The following is a 16,764-nucleotide window of genomic DNA, read 5'->3' as shown; positions in this document are numbered from 1 at the left end:
CCCATATTGTATTTAGCTACTTCTGTCTGACAAGAAGCCTGTACAAAGGCAGGCAAGACAGACTTTATAGATGGTTTCTGAAACATGAAGGGGAGAAAACAAAACTGCCTGTGCAGAGTTTGCCAAGAAAGAGGAATATTTTCCATTGTTGCTTCAAACTGCCATTTTGTAAATTCTCATAATACAGTGGACAGGGTTGGACAGCCGAAGGAGAAGGACAGGTTAGGATGGAGAGGTAATGTGTGTCTCTAGACTGGGTAAGGAGTCCCACCTTCTAGAACTCTCCACCTGCATTTGTAAAGCCCCACACATGGCTTCAGAAGAGGAGGAACGAAAGAAGAGAGAGAACTGACCCAAAGTGAGGACCAACCATTGTCTGGAGTGAATGAATAGGCCCAGAGTTCTTTACTCTAGAGTTACTGACACTGCAAAAGACCCCAGTTCAAGGTGTTCGTTGGAGCTGGAGAAGAGGGCCGGTCCAAAATGTTTTTAGTCCATTGCTACCACAAAGAAGGAAACGGCAGTATTCAAGGCTGTACAAAGCAAACAAATCATCAAGAGGGAAAAAACAAAACTTGGAAGCCCAGGAGATCTCAGAAGACCACTCCTGGTGGTTAGATTGCACCACTACAGGTGTTTGGTGGCTGTGTGTGTCCTAATGCATCGACTCCAGTAACCTGTTTTCCGAATTCTTGTCATAGGTTAAAATCTTTAGCAGGTCCTCCCAGCCTTTGATACTTCTAAATTCGATAAAATTAGTGCTATTGATTTGGGTAACAAAACGTTGTTATTTCAACACTAAGATACTCTTCAGGGTCAACATTCACTTTACAAATACAAATATTGTGTTATGTTAAGAGTAAAAAAAACACTATTGAAATAGGTCCATGGGGCTGATAATATCGGAATTTAACTCAGCTACTTGGGCATGGATTTTGTTCCAATCCAGCAGTACCCTGTGGTTTCTGGAGACAGCAAGGCCCATAGAACCGGAGGCATCACCACTGGTTTTCAAACTGCCCCACCTGGAACCTGAGCGGAGTCTTTGGCTAACCTGCCAGTTGCTGACAGAGATAATGATGAAGCAGACAGGAAGCCAGCAGTGACCACATTGCTCAGCAGCTGCAGAGGTTTTTCGTTAAAAGAAAGCAAAACATTGTGGTTGAAATTTGAGTGTATGAACATGAGAAGGCAAGAAGATAACAAAAGTTTATCTCCATGAACAAACGGTACAGAATGTAATCTTCATTTATATTGTTTTTACAATAAATAATTTACAGTTAAACTCTCCAGCATCTGTTTCACATTTTAGTATTATCAGTACTTACATTCTGAGTTATTTTGCTCTGGCTTTGGAAAAACAAATATTTGTTTGGGTTTAAATCTCCATTTGTGTTAGAAAGTAGATACTGTGCAGTGTTTTATTGCCTGGTTGGTATTAGTCGTGGGTAGGTTTCAGCATCCTTAACCCTTAGATCTGAAACCATTTCATTACCTAGGTGTCAGTTTTTTTTTTTTAGTTTAAAAAAAGGTTATCAGGTTAGCTTATGTTCTTGTATGCCCCCTTTTCTTCTTTGTGTATTTTGACTATGCAGAGTTATGGCTGCGTTGTGCTCGCTTCTGTCATCAAATAAAGCCAGTACATCATCCCTTAACTGGGACCACAATATCTTCTAAGTAAAGAGTAATACTTCTGGCCCGTGTCTCAACAGCTTTCTTCCATTTATTATGGAGGAATGTCCGAGCCCTTCCAGTGCATCACAATAGGCTGATTAACTAATACTTTGACCGAATCAAGTATTCTGTCATCTGCTTTTTAATTTTGGGGCGTATGAACAATCCTAGTAGACCGCTCCCTGGCTTTAATTTCCCTATTCTGTTAAGTTTGTTCAAGATATGTGATTACCTTATTTCAGAACTGAGCCACTCCCAGGTGATCCCATGCCATATGAAACAAGTCAACATTTTCTTTGGTACATCTAGGACAGATCTGGTTATTTATTCAAGTTACCTTATTAATGCGTTGCGCATCAGGTACATTTTCTGTAAGTAATTCAACTGTATGTACTTGAATCTTGTGTTTCGTGTCACTATGTGAGCATGTTCAAGGACCCACCTTCATTCTCCATCTTTCAGATCCATGCCCATTGTATTTCCTCAGTCCTCCCTCAGCTTATTTAAGCTAATCTTGGTCTTCAGTGGGATACTTCTATATATTCAGGTCACTAATTTGCATCCATTTACAACTGTAAAGATAAGATAGATTATCTCATGTGTCTGGAGTTCTGTGGAGTTCATCTTCCAGTTCACTTGTGTTGGTCTGGATTTTGCCCTATAGCTTATTAACTGATTTACGGGGAAACCATAATCATTTCTAAGGAGCGCCATAGACTTCATTTGTCAAGTCTGAAGGTAATCCCCAGCCATGTTGACCCCTGCTGTTGTCCAGGCTTCCATCCTATGAACCCCAAATACTCCATCCTCATATGGTAGGCCTGTTGGTGGCATAGACCCCAGAGGTGTTTTATTGTCTACACTTTGCATTTTCTCCTACACAGCAATGTTGTTCTCTGTAGTCTACAGTAATTCCTCCCCTCTATGCCGCCCCAGATGTTTATTCAGTAGTTGACTCTGAAACGTATCTAACCTAATAATTCCTGTTTTGTGTAAATTTGACCCATGGAGCTGTTTGGGGATCTACAGCTGGTGCGCTGCGATTTAGTACAGGCCACATGTCTGTCTTTAGACTTCACTCCGTGACTGGTAATTGTATTTTATACCCATTTGTCTCCTCCCAGTGCTAAGTTTGTTAGCATGTGGGCACGTTCTTTAACGTAGGAAGATGGAGTTGTCTGGGCAGCATGACCATATTTACCAGGGCAATGCAGCCCAAGGAGCAGATGTTAATCTTGGCTTGGCAGTCTGTTCTTAAATCTTGAAATTAGAATGACGTAAACTTTTCAAAACTAGTTGTCATGGTTTCTTTAAATTACTGTTACTGTATGTAACTTATATGAAGGGGATAATTGCTATCTTCGGAAAACATGTCCACTATAGCCATTATAACTCAAAGTCCTTGTGAAGGTAAATTATGCCTTAGAAAGTCAGTGAAGATCGTATACCATGGTTAAAGAGCCACAAGTAAAGTCTGCAGTTGGCCAAAATGCTTGAAATGTGATTTATTTTTAGCACAAACTAAGACAATAAAGCAGACATAGAAGACAGTATGTTACCATCCATAACTTTCTTGCAGTTGTAACAGAACCAGCTTCACTGGTCATTTTTGGAAATATCAGTTTCTACACTGAATGTAGCAGTATTTGGGATGAGATAGAATTGGACATTTGTGAACATTCTTTTAAATACAGTACACACCTTTTCAGCTTGACCATCACAGCAAGAAAAAAGTGTTTTTTGCTTCGGATCCGAAGAAAGTCATGAAGCAATCCCTTCCTTCTCAAGTTAACATCACTCAGGTTCACAAGTCAGGTAATGTTGCAGAAGTCTAGATAGCGCTAAATTTACAAACTTCCTCAGAATGTCAAAGAACATTGAATCCATAAAAAGATATCAGTGGGCATTTCACAACCTTAACGATAATACTCTGTATTCAGAATGCCCAGACATGCTGAAAGTTTTTTTTTTTTTTTAAATCTTTTCTCTTGCTCCTCTCTTTCATATGTAGGAGATAAGCACCTCATAGTCCAGTCTGGTAAATGCTTAGGCACATTATATGGATTCCAGAATATCTTCACTAATAGAGAGGATATCTATATTTGATCTTGATTTGATTTGAACGTCTGTGGCTGATACAAGGTGTACCCTCTGAATCTTTTTTTTGGACCAAAAAAACAGGCGCTACAGCCAGAGACTGAGCAATCATTTTATTTTGCCATTTGTCCAATAAATAGGCCTGAGGTATCTCCTTTTTTTGACAGGAAATATATATGTCCAAAAGGTGCAATTGGAGCAGGTTCACATGGTACAGTGCCCTCAAGAAGAACAATCTTAGTAAAAACTCAAGAAAAAACCTGGCACAGAAGAAAGACCAGCAACAATGAAATTTGAGATGGAATTTTTTATTTATTTAATAGGTGACCAGTAACCCTCTGAAGCATAAGAATGAGCATGACAAAACTGTGATGACAATGATATTGGTCAGGTACCGTAACTAACATATGAATTGGATCGATAAGCAGGAAATCCCAAATAACACTGCACAATTAGAAGAGGCTTCAGTATGCAAAAGACTCTAAAAGAGATTAATGATGGTAAAGAAGTCTCTTGTACTGGACTTGAAACAAGTGGTGAATCATCAGCGCTTTCTACTACTGCTACTGATATCTTCCTTTTAGGAATGTTATTTTGATTGTCCTACAGTGCTAAAGTATTTATTATTCTTCCTTTGTCCTGGCTCAAGGTAATTGGCAAAAGACACCGATGACTGACAGTATTGCTCATGGGTGATCCGATTTAAGAACGCTAATGCACACTCGCTCCATTTTCTTTTTCAGAGGGTGGATTTTCACCCATACGCGTTTGAGAACTGCTAGGACAGGCACAAATCACGTTCTAGATTTTTGCTGAAAATTAATTTGATTTGAATTTATACAGCAGTCAAAAGATTCAGAAAATGAAGCAGGATATTGTAAATGAGCCAACTTGTCTTTAATCTCTTCTTTCAGTTCACAACAAAAATAAGTCACTTGAGTCTTCTCTGCCCATGTAGTCTCTGCTACAAATTGATGAGAAAAGGGTTACAAAATCCAATGTAACATTCCACCTTGCTGGATTCACATAACCCTTCCTCAGAAGAATGGTTCAAATCTGAGCAGTCAAACATATTAAACATTAACAAGAAGGTATTGTAATTATTCAAACAGGAATTTGGAGACTTTACCAAAAGTGTAGCCCAAGGTAAGGTGGACTTAAGACAAATAATGAGGTGGCCCAGCTTTGCTTGGTCTTGAGTAAACTGTGCAGGGTTAAACACAAAATGCACTGCAAAGAAATGAAGAAGTAACTTCAGTGGACATGGGACAATTCAAAGGACTATTGGGATGTTAGTAGACCTCAATGCTAAGATCTGTATTAAAGCTGAATTGTCAAGGCAAATTTGTAATTCTTAAAGCAGAAGTCAATTGATGTCCCAGTCTGTCTAGGGCAGTTCGCTGTGAAGTTTTATCGACTATTCTTCTTGCTTTCCCAAGAAAGGGTGACTTGTTTATTAAGTGCAGGTTCACACTGTGGTGACAGGACATGTTAGAGGTGCCAAGGGTCTCTTTAAAAATGTTCAAGTTAGGAAGAAAAAGGCAATAGGGCAGAAAATAATTTATGGTAATCTTGGCATCTCTTGATTGAAGAGGAAGAATAAATATGGATGGTGATGAGCAAGATACTAACATCACCCTGAAGCAGGATTGAGAAAGAGCCCAACATAGAACTTCCAGATTTAGAAATCCAGACTGGAAACCAGCTACAAAGTGAACTACAAAATGAGGAAAAGTGATTATAGCAAGTGGTCAGTGAATGTTACGAAACATAAGGGAGCCAGTTGCATTGCAACGCCTCCTATTCATAGAAACAGGAAATTACATAACAGGAAAAAGGATACCTATATCAAGGATTGGCAACATTTGACAGCAATCAGGGAAAAAACCACCATCGTAGGAATGGTCACACGTATGGATAGTCAAGCTTACATCTTCCAAGATCTGGTGTCTTTCTGGGATACAAAAAAGCCATGCTTGACTTCTTCCTTCTCAAGCAAGCTTCCAAGCACCAAACCCTATCCTTCCCAATCAGCACTTCCTGTAAGCGGCAGAACACCCCTCTGTGTTACTGTAACTTTGGAAATACCGATGTAGTCTGAGCAGCGAAAGGAGAGACTCCTTTGAGCACACTGAGCATGGACACCAGTGATGTGCTGCCTCACCAATGCGCTGGCTGTGGAAACCAGGAATGCGCTGCCTTCTCATAACTGCATGCCTCCTGTAATATTCTGGGAACAGATGTAATAATTCCTCAATTTGCAACTTGAAATTAGGGATGTAACTCTACTTCACTTCAACTTCAGCACCATGTAAGTCTCAACATTATAGAAAAAGTTTAGTTTTTTCTCCTGGAAACATTCTGCAATGAAAGAAACCAAGTATAGAATCCTAACCTCAGTGTCTTTATAGTCCTTTAAACACGGTTCATGTTTGCTACCTGTCCAACCCTTTCAAGTTTGAGTGAAAATATTTACAACTGTATCTGAGATAATGCCTGGTCTTGTATTAGTCTTTCTTTATTAGTTTTTCTTGGGCATCCAACGGGAAAGATTATTCAGTAGGCAACTTTAGAGGCTAGGACTGTTCAGGCACACTACTGTAAACATAAATGTGCTACCTTCCTGCGAAGGGTGTAGGGAGTTCTGTGTATTCATGAGTTAGAATTTTATATAACAATGGCTAATGGGACACATTATAGGTATGCTTGGATTTTTGGGGCACATTTATTTTTATGATCCACATGTACTCATCACCATGTAGATCCAGTTTATTAGAAAAAGAATTATAGTGTCAACACTCCCTGACCAATCTCTTCCTGCTCCCCTCCTTGCTCCTCACCTCTGAAATCCCCTACATTCAACAGTGATAACTAACCAGCGTTCAACCACCTTGAACATTCCAATTCTTCCATATTCTAATATATCCTCCTTCCTACAAAAAACAAAACTATTATAATCATTCAAATTAATAACAACATATGTTTCATTAAAATAATGAACCTTGTCAAACGTTAAATGAATCATGCAATTAGCTTAATACATTGTAAATAAAGTTCCACAATTTTCTATGCAAACCATTAATGGTAAATGGGATCAAGCAAATACTTTAATGCATTGCAAACAGAATTTCTAAATTTCCTAAACCAGCTTTGTATCATTGTTCACCATTACTGTCATAACGCACCCAACATAACTAATGAAATACTTTAAACACAAACAAAATCTTCACATTTTTTTGGCGTATGTTTTGCACGTACACTCCTATAACCCATCTTTCTAACACTGATCTGAAATATCCATATCACCCAATTGGCCATTACCCTTAAGCCACGGATTATTATTTTCCATCCATCTTTTGCTTTCCAGTTCTCCACACTTCATGATTCTTCTCATATTCCATTTTCCACCATCACACATCCACATTTGACTTCAACTTCCCTCATGGGATCGGACCATTTGGGCATTCCCTTCCAGTTTCCCATACCTCCTACTTATTCTCACATATTCTCCAACTTGGATTTTCCTGAATTGTATCTTTAACTTATTGTGCTGCTGTATTGACTCTGTTTCTGTTGAACCTATTTTTGAGACTTGTTCTTTGCCAATAATTATACCATCCCTTCTTCCCATTCAGGTTGGTGTTAACAAAGAACAAGGTACCCTACCTTTCAACAATTTGAAAGGAGGTTCTCCCATTAATGAATGTGGTGTTATTCTATAACTCCACAACATTCTTTTCACCTTTTGCTTTCCATCCAATCTACTTTGTACTACTAACTGCACACATTCTCTAAAACTCTATTAAATCTCTCCACCAGACTATTTTCACATTGATGATATAGTTCAGTCCTATGATGTTTGAGACCATCGCATTTCAAAAAATTCTAAAATTCCTCAGAAACTAACTGTGGGCCACTGTCAGTCAAAATTTCTCTTGGACACCCTTTTTCTTTGAAAAATCTCTTCATAGACGTTTAGCAAATTGGACAATTTTACTTTCTTCATACAGGAAACTTCTGGCCATCTCGAATAATCATCAATTAGACCTACAGCACATTTCCTTCCAATCTTAGACCCCCAAACAAACCACAACAGTCCATTGCTAACTTGTCCTATGGTTTATCTGGAAATTCCAAGGGCGCCAAAGGAGATTCTCTTACTATAAGTCTTACCACTACATGCACAAGACAAACAACGATGCACACATCTGTCTGTTTCTATCCATTCCTGGCCACCAAAAATCCATCAGAGTTCTTCTCTTCATGGCAGAATTTCCTACATGCCCTTCATGCAACAATGACATCTGTCTTATTTTGCAGCTTCACAGGTACCACCAAACTGTCACATCTTCTGATCACACCATTCAGGACAAATAATTAATTCCTAATTGTCCTAACCACCTCCAGCATTACTAGTTAGTATGCAGTTTAAACCTTATACACCAGATGCATGTTCTAAAGTATTGTACACCCCACCAACATACAAGTGCCTCTTTTCCACTTTTTATACTGTGGAATATGTATATTGTACACCCTTCAAAATTCTCCATACAAATGCTACCACACTCTTATATCCATCCACTGGCTTCTTTAGGACTCCTCCTAAACCATACACACTGGCATCAGTGACTTTCTATTTTGCTATTTGCATTAAATGTTTCAAAACAACAACTTCTGCTCTGCTCTCTTTTAACATGTCAAATGCTGTCTGACATTCTTTTGATCTCTTACTTCATCAAAACTCTTAAAGGTTGAACTTGATCAGCAAAATGATCAACAGACTTCGCCTAATATTCAGTTAACCACAAAAAGGAGTAAAGTTGATCCCTATTGACTGGGGAAGATGCTTTTTTCAATCACTTCCACCAGTTTAAAATTGAGTTTAATACCATTACATGATAAGGTTTGTCAGAGATACTCCACCTCAGGTATGTTAAACTTAGATTTCTCAGTACCTACAGTAAGTCCTGCTTCTTGCCATTTGGCAGATACCTTACGCATTACTCCATCATGGTTTCTGAGTCGGTGGTGGTAGGTTTTGAGGGCTGACTTGAAAGCTTTGCAGTTGGCGGGGGACTTGGAGCACCAGTGTTTCTCTAATTTCCTGCAGTGGCGTTTAAGGGTTCGGAGTTCAGGTGTGAACCAAGTTGCTTGCTCAGCGGTCTTGTTGCTGGTGCTGCTTTTCAGCTTGGCATCTGTGTCTGCGTCAGAAGCGAGCCAGTTGGAGAGGTTTTGGACGCGGAGTTCAAGGGTGTTTGCGGGAATGTGTATGGTGTTTTTGGGGCCGGTGATATAGGGGGTTTCTGTGACTGCCCCAGTTGCGGTGATCAATGGTCTGGTGAGGGTGTCATGTAGTCTGGCGATGGTGAAGTGTCTGATGTGGTGGTCGCTCCATGTCACTTTGGTGGTTTGTGAGAATTTAATTCTGTCGCTTTTGGAAAAGATGGGGCCCAGGGTGTGTTGGGTGATGTGAGTGGGAGTGCTGAACAGTTGGGAAAGGCCAATGGAGTTTAAGCTTTCAGGGCGGGAAGTGGAGTTGGCGTTGTGGTCCTCCAGGTGAGTTAAGGTTCCCTAGGAAGATGTAGTGTTTGGCGTTGATCGCCAGGGGGTTGATTAAGTCTGCGATGAGGTTGCAGAAGTTGAACCAGGTTCCTCGGGGTCTCTAGGCGAGGGTTCCTCTGGGGGTGGTATTGGAGTCTTGTTTTATCTGGAAATTGAGGTGTTCCATGATGGGATTATTGAAAGCATCGGTGGTGGTGAGGTGGAGTATGTCTTTGTGGATGATGGCGATGCCTCTGCTGTTCCAGTTGGGGCGGTCGCAATGTATAGGCTTGTATCCCTGGAGGATTACAGTGGAGATATCTGGAATGGAGGAGGGGGTGATCCAGGTTTCAGTGAGGAACTGAATTTTGGGGGCGAGGGTGGTGATGGTGTCCCAGATCTTTGATGTGCTTGAAGAGGGATCTGGAGTTGAGAAAGGTGCAGTGGAAATGGAGTTTCATGTCCGGCGTTTGTCGTGCAGGGGTGGTAGTGGCCCCTATGTTGCTGGCGTAGTGGCAGTTTTGGCAGGAGAAGGCCCTTTGGTTGAGTGAGGTGATGCCATGCAGCAATGGATGTTCTGAGACTTAGATCTGAGGGATCTCGTCGGAGGTGTAAAGATGAAGGTTGGTAGGACCAGGGGTCCTGGCGCTGGGCGCAGTCCAGATGCGGATGGGCGCAGACAAGCTTGCTTTTGGTGTGCCAGCGGTGCGGTCATGCAGCGACCACCATTAAATGAGTCTGGGGGAGGGAGGGAGGGAGGAGGCAGGGGAGCCGCAGAAGGCGGGAACAGGATGAGGATGCTAGGGGCAAGAGCAGCAGTGAAGGAAACAGTCTCTAGGAATCAGGCGGGGGCTGCAACTAGCAAAAGGGCAGGAGGGGGAGGCAGAGGGCACAGCATCAGTAACGAAGGGTAGAACAATTGTACAGAGCAGCAGCAGAAGGAAAAGAATGGCAGCACGATGGGGCAGCAGAAGGACCTTCAGGAGCAGAGATGCTCAGAACAGAGCGGCAGCAGGAGGAAGTGAGGGGGGCAGCATAGAGAGCAGGCGGCAGAGCGAGGCTCAGATGTCGGGAACTGAGCAAGCACACAGCCAAGGGGGGAGCCATGTACAGGGACCTTCAGAATGTGGTTGCACAGCGACCACCAATAAGTGAGGGTGGGGCAAGGGGGGGGCGGTGAGGAAACCACAAACAGCAGGAGCTGAAGGTGGGAACAGGAGAAGGGAGCTGGGGCAAGGGCAGCTGTGAAGGAGATGAGTCCCTAGGAATCAGGCGGGGCTGCAACTTGCAAGATGGCAGGGGGAGGCAGAGGGCATGGCAGCAGTAAAGAGGGAAGGGTAGAACAGTAGTACGGAGCAGCAGCAAAGGAAAAGAATGGCCACGGGGCAGCAGAAGGATGCTCAGAAGCAGAGATATTCAGAACAGATCAGCAGAAGGGAGCGAAGGGGCCAGTACAGGGAGCAGATGGTGGAGCGAGGTTCAGATGTTGGAGGGCACTGAGCGGGCACGCAGCCATGGGGAGCCAGGTACATCGACCTTCTCCATACCAATACATCATCTTGAGAGAACAAAACCTGTTTAAGATCCCCTAATAGCCTCTGCTGATGCAGAGGCTAAGCCAAAAGGGATGCATATAAAAACAATATGCCCCCTCTGGTGTTATAAAGGATATGAGATGACTGGATTCTGAGTATAAGCGCACTTAATAAGCCCTGGACAAATCCAATGAAAAAAACATTTTGGCCCCCTTCACACTCACTGAAGTTTCATTTATATGTGGTAGGGGATGTTGATCTATCCAAATGTTCTCAGTCAAATCTCGTAAGTCTACACAGTTTATTCTTTTTTTCCCATTTGTTTTCCAGGCTAAAACAGGACTGAGCCATTCTGTTGGTTCAATAACCCCACTAGCACAAAGATCGGCAAGTTCCTTTTTTAATGCATCCCTCAAGGTTTGGGGGAACATTACTTACTCTGTGTACCATGGCATATGCCCCTTCCTTTATAATTATTTGATGTTCAAACTTCTTCAGACATCAGAGTTGCTTTGCAAATAGTTTTGGAAACTCATACATCCGTTTGCTTCCACCCACACTATTGGTCAACAAAACCTGTCCAGGATGATTTGAATCCAACATTATCCCGAAGACCCACTGCTCTCTCCATCCCAACAGTGCTTTCCCTTTTTGAACAACATATACCTTTCCATTGGTCTTCCTATTTTTATATTCTGTCTCAGCCCAAAATTATCCCTTCCTCAGTAAGTTGATCTCATAACCCATTGGTTCAGCATCTGGCATAAACAGCTCCTTGCTGTCTTTTTGCCTCCATACAGATTCTTTCTGTATTAAATAGTGAAAACAGGAGTCAGCCCACAGCTGCACTGTAACAGATTCCAGTTTGATACTATGCTTTGACATTTTTGTTGTGTTACATACTCTTGAATAATGGCCAATCTTCTTACAATCGAAACAATTTGCTTTTGCTGCAGGATGATTGCTTGATAAAGCAGAATGTTTTGAATTCCCACCCATATAACACTGCTGTTTATCAGACATGTCCTGTATTGTTTCTGTCCTCCCTTTTCTTTCATTTTTTTTACGTTTCTCCAGGATTCCATTGCATAGTATTCATACTTTAAAATGAGATTTCTTCTTTTCAGATTGTTTATCACTTAGTTCATTCACATATCAAGAGTTGTTTTCACTTTGTCTGGCTACAGTGATCTACATATCCAAAAAGGGATCCTTTCAACCTAGTAACTTCTTTAATCTTCGGTTCTATTGATGTGATCTTTTATGATCTCTTATTGTGGGTCTTTAAATTTGCATATTGATGCCAATGTTCGTGGATCAACTACATATTGATCAATGGATTCCCCTGGTAGCTGTGCCCTAGAGAAACCCTCTACCACTGTGTTAACCCTGCTGCCAAAATTCTCTTGTAGTGATTTCATTGCAATCTTATATTCATAATCTAATGCTTCTTCCATATCCAATGAATCATTATCTTCTGTACGTGGTATGTTTTGTTTAGGGTAATCTTTTAAAATTTTCCACCCTTCTGCCCCAAAACAAGCTTTGCAATGCAAGAATGCAGCCGCTCCTGTTAAGCGCACAGTTCCTTCGATGAGAGTGCGAGCTGCCAGAAATCAGCTGCGCAGCCCCTCTAACTTAGATCACTGCGCAAGGAGATAAATTAGCCGTGTGCAGTCCGTTCTGTTAATCACAGTGCGAGGAGGTGAGAATCAGCCATGCAAGCTGTTAAACTGACTGCAATTTATTTTAACAAGAAAAAACTTAAGGACTTGAGGTCTGTCCATCAGAAAATTACCAGTAATTACTGTAGAAAAACTGTTGAGAGTTTTTTTTTTTTTCATCTATTGTTTTAACCTCAGTTCTGTAGTCGCCAGTTTAATGATCCACACATACTTCGATTGCCTTCTAGCTCTAGTTGATTCAAATAAGAATTATAGTGCCAGCAGCTCCTGACAGATCTCTTCTCACTCCTCTCCTTGGTGCTCGCCTCTGAAACACATACATTCCACTATGAGAACTAACCAGCATTTAACCAGCCTGACCATTTCAATTCTATCACATTCTAACAGCTTTCACCTAGGGCATGTGACCCTGGATCTCTTCATTTAGATTTTTGATTATTACCTTGTGTTTTCCTGACAAGTTATTGCGCTTTAGGAGTACTGTTGGTGTGCTATCATCAGCTTTGTAATAGTGTGAACCTGCTAAATCTGTGTACTTCGTTTTTGTTGTGATAAAATTACAAAGAATATTAATTTGCATCCTTTAAGAATTTCCCATCAATAATCTGTACCAACAAAGGTGGACATTCAATCAATATACTAAGCCTATTGGGTTAATCTTAATCATCAGACTTCTGAGTGTATTCCATTAACAAAGGTCTTTACGGCTGCGCTTAGGTGTTTTTTAGCACTTAACAAAAAAATCAAATATATTTGAATCCTTCTTTATCTCAATTTTATACTTTTGCCTTGCACACAGGGCTGTATACATGAAGCTTAAATGTGTATCATTCATATTCACTGACAATTGTCAATTTTGACGATTATAAATAATTATATATATATCTACATTACTTTTTGGTGATTATGGATAATTATATCTGCTTATCTTTCTACCCATAGACAAGAGCATCTCGGAAATCTGTGTTAACCCGAATTGCCCAGCTTGTATCTAGTATATACCACTTCAGACTGGGTGTCCGTTTTCATTTGTCCAAATTCACTCTGTCTAGATCTGTGCACAGTTCGAGTATGCCTTAATACCTATGGAGCAGATCCCTGAATCCCATTAAAAACGTCTAAAAATGTGCCAAGCAGCTATTGCCTCATTGCCCTGCTGAATGCAGATGGGGAAATTATTTGCTAAACACCAGTTATCTCATCTACAGATACGGGTGGAAAAAACAAAAAGATTAACTTTCCATAAGTCAGGCTTCCGCCCTGATAGCAGCAGGGCCGATAATATCGTAGCCCTGACCATGATTGGGCAGGAAGCCCATCCTCCGAAAAGCAACCTTTTTGCTTACGTCATAGATTTTTCAACAGCCTTCGATAGGGTGAATCTAGTTTGAGTGTTTAGGTGAACTGAGGTGGGAATCTTTTAAAATTCACGTCACTCGTCTTTTCTTCGATCCAAACATGTAATTCATTGTTGGTAAAGAAGCAGAAATAAGGTTTGATTAGTTTGATTAGATTCTATTTTACGTAGGTTTAGGAAGTCTAAGTATGTATTAAGGTAAGAGAGGGCTTTAGCCATTAATTGTCCTTGGTATAAGAGACCTTCAAATAGTTATATGTAATGGATGTGTTATTGCATGTTGCTAATGTTAACAGTGAGTATGACTCGGAAGGCTTTATATATAGACTGAAGATGAATGGATGACTGGGTCGGACATCATTGATTATTTGGTTTGCTGTGTAGGCAACTGGTATTCTCTGAGATCTTGAAGTGCTCTTCTAGACATGTTGGTTGGAAATCTGATAAATAAGCTAATAAAATATGTGTTTGATCATCCTTGTATATTTCTGACTGTTTATTGGTACTTTGGAATCCACGGTCTTTAAGACAGCAGAGATCTCGAGAGGGATCAAAAGGTACTTATCACCAATGTCTATTATGGGGAAAGGAACCACCACTACTTAGGTTGTTGCTTTATCCGTTTTTTTTCCTTGCAGTATTGAATGAGAACTACAGATACATTTGTTTAGGCTTATGCTTATTGTTATGAATGCGTTCATCTGAAGAAAGTTCCTTTGTTTGTGGCATAAGTCAACCTTTAACTTTTTTTAATAGTGTACCCAGATTCTTGCCATAAGCAATACATACTTTTCATTGAGACAGTTTAAGATGGGTGTTAAGGGAAAGCATATGCAATGGATTACTGAAATCCATCAAGGATATACAATGTTTTCTACCCTCTTTTACCTTTTCATAAATGTACTGATCATCTACCTGGCACTGCATGTCTGATACATCTGCACTGGACAGTGAACACCCAACAATGGTTCACTTCTGTCAAGCACACCAACTTGTTGCAAAGCTCTTCTACCTTTTGTCTGGGCTGTGGTTGGAGCAATAAAAAACAAATAAATGGTGATAGGTTTATTGTCATTTAGAAGAAACTTTGCCTTCCAGACTATCTCACTGTTCTGTTTAATGATTAGGGCAGTTGGTAAGTCAACCTTCAACATAGTGTTGTGGTCCTGACCATCCAGGTTGTTCCTCTAAAAATATTTAGCTTCAACTTTGTTGAGAAAGCAGTGTCTCTAAAAATAAGAGTATGCCAAGCTAAATTAGTAAGCACTCAATTGTTTGGGTCTGAGCTATGAGTTATGTAAATATAGAAATTTAAATAAACTAGAAATAGAGAAACTGGCTAAAATTGAAATTGTAATTTGTGCATTGCTTGGGTCATCTTTAAGTTAGTTGTCCATCCGCACTGCTGCATTATGTTTTAGGTGTAGGTGCCAATATCTGTGAGGGCAGTTTACGACCATGTCAGTGTGCCTTCATATTTAAGCTCTGTATGATTTAAGCATTTAAGGATGAGCCCTCGCAGATATGCTTCATCAGCTTGTTGCTTTTATGTTAACTTAGTACACTTTGACTAAGTTTGGCTGTATTGAAAAGTAGCAGAACCCACAGTCCACCATGAAAGGCCATTTTGCAAAAGTTAAGAATGTTTTAGTGTTGTATCCTTCTGAAATATTTTTTGATCTTGAATCAGGTAGCCTAACATAGAAGGAAACTGGAAAGTCACTCTGTTTGCCAAAGTTTCCAGTAGCTGTTTTGGGTTGAACACAAGCTGCTGTCCTCGAGACTGCCTTCTTTCCTCCTGGGGAGAGATGAGAATGACTCTCAGGAAGATGAACAAAGGACCTGCTGAGGGAAGAAGTGTGACCTCCTCCTGACAGAGTGGCTAACATGGGTGTGCATACAAAAGGCAAGCTTCAGAGGGGAACCTCCTTTGAAAGGCAAATTGTAGTCACACATGGAATGGGTTGCTCTTTTCTTTTGCAGTCAGACTGACACCTTGGACAGAGAGGGAGAACCCGTCGTCAAACCATTTTTTCAGAGGGCATGCAGGCCATACCTCTGAGTTGGGCCAGGGGTCTCCACATGCCAAGAGATGTGTTCTGCCTTGTTGAGAGTGGGCAGAGTAGTGCATGCTGGGCTATATGGGTGCTGCACTTTGCAAGAAGTAGTCATCAGGTGGGAGGGGACAAAGTAGCCCATTGGTTAGTTAGTCACCACATCCCCTAAGGCTTATAGAAGGCATAAAACTGACATCTTTGGCACCCAGACCTACAGTCACGTCTAGACTGGAGAGAGAGGACTGAAAAAGGCATGCCGTCCTGTTCCTTGGACTCAGCAAAGAGAGCTGTGCCAAAGGCTGTACTGCACCTGCTAGATGATGGGCCAGCAAAGGAAGGATTGTACCTGTGGTGTCCTGCTTGTGGAAAAGTTGTTTCTGAGCCCCAGACAGAGCAGGTAACTCCAAGAGTAAGTTTGGTGAGTCCCTGTTACCGCCACAGGGCCATAAAAGCTGTGAGGTCTGTTCCCTTGAAAGCCCAGTGCCAAGACAGAGACTGCCCCTGGACAAAGAGTTGCAGCCTTGAAGACTGAGGCCTGACCCTCAAAAGTTACGCCAGAGTGTGCTGGACCTGGGAGAGTTGTTGAAGTGCATCTTCGTCTTCCAGCATGGCGGTTACTGCACATGAAAGGTAACCGTTGGTTTTGTTGTATCCAGAGACTAATGGAACAGTGGCAACTAATTTTGTGCTGGACTCCACCTGACTTCATGGGACATCGACATCTAAGGCCAAAGTCTTCCCACTGTGTTTGCCGACAAAGGGGTGACCACAGAAAGACACTGACACAGACTCAGCCTCTGAAGCATCCTTGAACATCT

At 41.2% G+C, this 16,764-nt stretch overlaps 1 protein-coding gene across 1 annotated transcript in view; it reads left to right on the top strand.

Moving 5' to 3' along the window:
* The window catches only part of IGF2R (insulin like growth factor 2 receptor), a 1,086,527-nt gene that overhangs the window by 136,281 nt on the left and 933,482 nt on the right, over positions 1 to 16,764 (top strand). The gene's annotated exons all lie outside the window — the stretch shown is intronic.

Source organism: Pleurodeles waltl, chromosome 5, assembly GCF_031143425.1.
Source record: "Pleurodeles waltl isolate 20211129_DDA chromosome 5, aPleWal1.hap1.20221129, whole genome shotgun sequence".
Taxonomy (NCBI): Eukaryota; Metazoa; Chordata; class Amphibia; order Caudata; family Salamandridae; genus Pleurodeles; species Pleurodeles waltl.
This window is presented reverse-complemented; position numbering and strand designations above follow the sequence as displayed.